Raw genomic sequence first — 5,220 nt, 5'->3', positions numbered from 1 at the left:
TCCCTTTTTAGACCAGTTGATCTGCCGTTTCTTTTCTTTTTCTTCTATGTCCCACTCTCCCTTGTGGAGGGGGTCCGGTCCGATCCGGTGGCCATGTACTGCTCGCCTGTGTATCGGCTGGGGACATCTCTGCGCTGCTGATCCGCCTCCGCTTGGGATGGTTTCCTGCTGGCTCTGCTGTGAACGGGACTCTCGCTGCTGTGTTGGATCCGCTTTGGACTGGACTCTCGCGACTGTGTTGGATCCATTGTGGATTGAACTTTCACAGTATCATGTTAGAGACGCTCGAAATCCATTGCTTTCCTCCTCTCCAAGGTTCTCATAGTCATCATTGTCACCGATGTCCCACTGGGTCATTATTGTCACCGATGTCCCACTGGGTGTGAGTTTTCCTTGCCCTTATGTGGGCCTACCGAGGATGTCGTGGTGGTCTGTGCAGCCCTTTGAGACACTAGTGATTTAGGGCTATATAAGTAAACATTGATTGATTGATTGATTGATTTAGATTTAAATTGAACATTTAGGTATACATCTAAATTTTAACGCTCACATTTACATTTTAATTTAACATTTTGGTTTAGATTTAACATTTAGGTTTAGGTATCACATTTAGCACTCACATTTAGATACAAATTTAACATTTAGATTTAAATTGAACATTTAGGTTTACATATAACATTTAGCGCTCATATTTAGAGTTATGTTTAGATTTAAGATTTGGGTTAGGATTTAACATAGAGCGCTCACATTTAGATTTGGATTTAACATTTAGCGCTCACATCTAGATTTAGCTTTCGATTGAACATTTAGGTTGAAATGTAGTTTTTGACTAACATTTACATTTATATTTAAGATTTAGGTTTGGATTAACATTTGGATAAAACACAGAGAGTCAACATTTAATTTAAATTTAAATGTGATGAAAATTAGCTCAATCTGAGAAGTGAGTTAAATCTGAGAAATATATCTACTAAAAAAAAGTTTTACATTTGGCGCCCCATACATTTGTGCCGCAAAATTTTCATTTGTGTCGTTGTGGTTTTAAAATCATTAAAATGTTATGTTTTTTTTAATGGTATTAGCTTGTTAGTAGTCATAATCAGCCCTCCATCCATGTCAAAATCTTCCTAAACCAGTTCAATCGTTTGTGCTGCAAAAGTTTTTGGACCACAAGGAAGTGTTTTAAATGTAAATTAAAATCATGTTGCATTGTACATCTCTGCGCTGCTGATCCGCCTCCGCTTGGGATGGTTTCCTGCTGGCTCCGCTGTGAACGGGACTCTCGCTGCTATGTTGGATCCGCTTTGGACTGGACTCTCGCGACTGTGTTGGATCCTTTATGGATTGAACTTTCACAGTATCATGTTAGACCCGCTCGACATCCATTGCTTTCCTCCTCTCCAAGGTTCTCATAGTCATCATTGTCACCGACGTCCCACTGGGTGTGAGTTTTCCTTGCCCTTATGTGGGCCTACCGAGGATGTCGTAGTGGTTTGTGCAGCCCTTTGAGACACTAGTGATTTAGGGCTATATAAGTAAACATTGATTGATTGATTGATTGAAGTCTTGAACTATACAAAGTATTACAATGGTTGGAATCTACACTTTTGCATGATATAAAAGTTACTATGTTAATCTAATTAGTTACTCTGGTCATCTAAGTCACAGCAGCTCAGACGAGGCACCAAGCAGTGTGGGTGGGGAGCGTTTCCATAGAGTTTCAGCCTGAAATGCGGGTGTCAGGGACAGACGCGGAAGGAGATTTTTATAACAAAGTTCTAAAGCTTAGTGATATATCAGATAGTGGTGTGGTTTGTTTTCCCGAGGTGCAAAGCGATTGGAAAGGACATGGCGTGAAGGTAAGGACATCTTTTAATTAATAACTCAAAAAAAGGTACGAACGAAAGGCGCTCACAGAGGAGGTACAAAAACTTGGCTCTGAAAACAAAAACTTGCACTAAGGCAAAACTATGGACATAAAACAAAACTTGCACTATGGAATGAATAACAAAAAACTTACTTGGAACGAGAAAGGAACATGGATCATCGGCATGGATAACAAGGGTGTGTCGAGGGTGAGTAGAAGGTGATAGAGGGTGTGATGTCGCCAGGCTGACTGCCTGGCAACTACAGGCTTAAATGGTGCTGTGGTGCTCGAAAACAGGTGTGCGAGTCCAAATGAACATGACAGGTGAAAACTAATCGGTTGTCATGGAAACCAGGGTGCGCAAAAACAGCAACTAATGGAGTCAAAAAGAAAACAGAACATAACTAAACAGAACATGATCACAAAGACATGACAGATAGTAGGTGGGGTTTATTTTTTAACCTTCGCGTTGATATTTTGCTGTGTTTGCTGCATTTTTGTTGCGTTTCGCTCGATGGAGAGGGTAGGTGACATTCGCATGTTGTCAATATTCAGCGTTTTATCGTTCATAGTTAATATTGTAAATCCCACATTCTCTATTTTCATGTACATTCTGGGTGTCTCATTCAGTAAACAAACTTAAAATTTAATTCAGTTTTTTAAGGCGGTCTGTCCATAACGTTTTTAGCATCCAATCAGACATTATTGAGAGGTTTGTTATTAGTTTTCCTAAAAAGAGATGTACCGGCCCCCAGACACATTGGGTCAAAATAATTGCCCAGGCCTGCCCTGATATAATGACCTTGAGTGTGTTCTGCTGTAAAGTACAACACCTACGGGTAGCCCAAAGGATCAACCAGGTGGTCAACTTTGCAGTTGCAGCTACAGCATTTGCTGTGTTGTTAGCATTAAGTACTGGTGCGTTTTGTCTTTTGACATCACTCACGCCAAAGGATCACCACCGAATTTATGTACCTGAATTTTTGACGAATACATTTTGGGGACTCAATTTTGTTCAAACCAAATTTTTCTGACAATTCATTAATAAAAACAATTGTGAGCAAACTCTGTGTCTTTAAAATATGTTAAAATACAGTTTGTAAAAATTCAGTGCCGAAATATTTATCAAGAGGTTAATTTGCGTCTGTGGAGGTTGCCCTCCAGTGGGTTCGTCGGACCACACAAACATCGCCACAAGAGCCCGGATCAGGTTTACAACACTGTTTTATTTTTCCAAATAGTTCAGCGGGTTGCTTTACAACAATTGTCTTTTTGTGTCTGTCTCTCACTCTCTTGCTCTCGCTCCAGCTCCACACCCTCTCTCCTGCCGGCTGCTGCCTTTTAACAGAGAGACAAGTGATTAGATAGCCCACCTGGGCCAGGTTATCTACGGCCATGGCCCACCCCGCTTTGCTGCAGGTCCGCAGGCCACGCCCCCCTCCACACCATCTTATTTCGAAAGCTTTTTTGTACGCTGAATTTACGTATGTGACGCTTAGCTGGCATCGTGGGGAAGTTGCGTTCTCTCAATGATGCAATGCGGAAGGGACACAGCGTAAAGGTAAGAAAATATTTTTTTGTGACTACAAAAACATACTAGGAACAAAAAGACTGGCACATAGGCACTATAAACAAAACCAACTGAACTAGCATGGGAGCTAGAAAGAACAGAAAGCGCTAGCATGTGAACTAGGTACAAATGAACTAAATAGCATGGAAGCTAATCGGGATCAAAAAGATATTTACCACAATGCGGGTTAGCGACGTCACCTGTTGCATCAAAAGCAAATTACACTGCGAGACCGAAAGGCAAACAAAGGCAGGCTTAAATAGGGAGGGAAATTGGGACGACAAACAAGAGACAGGTGATACTAAATGCGTAACCATGGAAATGGAACCAAACAGAAAGTGCCACCGGGAACTAAGGAAGTCGTATACTAAACAGATGTGATAACAAAACAGAACAAAACCCGAACATGCCATGATCCAAGTAGTGGATCATGACAACGTAAGTATACTTTTTGTGTTTGAATTTTGGGGACTGAATTTTTTAATCAAATTTTGCTGATAATTTTATTGAATAAAAAATTTGGAGCAAAATGTGTGTGTTTAAAATTTGTTAAAATACAGGGTGTAAAAATTCATTTTGAAAACATTCAGTGCAGAAAAATGAAGTGCCAAAATACTGGTCAAGAGGTTAATTTGCGTCTTATTACGAAAGCTTTTTTGGACACTAACTGAACTTTTTGCGTTTCAATTTTGGTAACTGAATTTTTTTAAATCAAGTTTTTGCTGACAATTCCATTGAATAAAACTTTGGGAGCAATGTTTGTGTGTTAAAATACAATGTGTAAAAATTCAGTGCTAAAATGATCATCAAGACGTTAATTTGCATCCAACTACGAAAGCCTTTTTCAGACACTGAATTTACGTAACTGAACTTATTGCGTTTGATTTTTGCGGACTGAATTTTTCTTGAATCAAATTTTGCTGACAATTTTATTGAATAAAAAATGTGTGAGCAAAATTTGTGTGTCTAAAAATTAAGTTTGTCAATACAGTGTTTTAAAATTGAGTGTGAAAAAAGGAGGTGCAGAAAAATTCAGTGCATAAATATTTGTCAAGAGGTTAATTTGCGTCTAATTACAAAAACTTTTTTGGACACTGAATTTACGTAACTGAGTTTTTTACGTTTCAATTTTGGGAACTGAATTTTTTGCGTTTAAATTTTGGGAACTGAATTTTATGCGTTTAAATTTTGGGAGCTGACAATTTCATTGAATAAAAATGTGTGAGCAAAATGTGTGTGTTTAAAACTTGTTAAAATACAGTTTGTAAAAAATTCAGTGTGAAAAAACTCAGTCCAGAAAAATTTAGTCCCGAAATATTTGTCAAATATTTGGACACTAACTGAACTTTTTAAGTCTTGTTTTTTGGGAACTGATTTTTTTACTTAAAAATTTTGGGAACTGAATTTTATGCGTTTAAATTTTGGGAACTGAATTTTTTAATGAAATTTTGCTGACAATTTCATTGAGTAAAAATGTGTGAGCAAAATGTGTGTTTAAAACTTGTTTAAATGCAGTTTGTAAAAACTTAGTGTGAAAAATTCAGTGCAGAAAAATGTAGTCCCGAAATATTTGTCCATTATTTGGACACTAACTGAACTTTTTAAGTCTTTATTTTGGGAACTGATATTTTTGCGTAAAAATTTTGGGAACTGAATTGTATGCGTTTAAATTTTGGGAACTGAATTTTGTAATGAAATTTTGCTGACAATTTCATTGAATAAAAACGTGTGAGCAAAATGTGTGTGTTTAAAACTTGTTTAAATGCAGTTTGTAAAAACTCAG

This window comes from Nerophis ophidion, linkage group LG27 (assembly GCF_033978795.1).
Source record: "Nerophis ophidion isolate RoL-2023_Sa linkage group LG27, RoL_Noph_v1.0, whole genome shotgun sequence".
Classification (NCBI taxonomy): domain Eukaryota; kingdom Metazoa; phylum Chordata; class Actinopteri; order Syngnathiformes; family Syngnathidae; genus Nerophis; species Nerophis ophidion.
Note: the sequence above shows the minus strand (reverse complement) of the source record.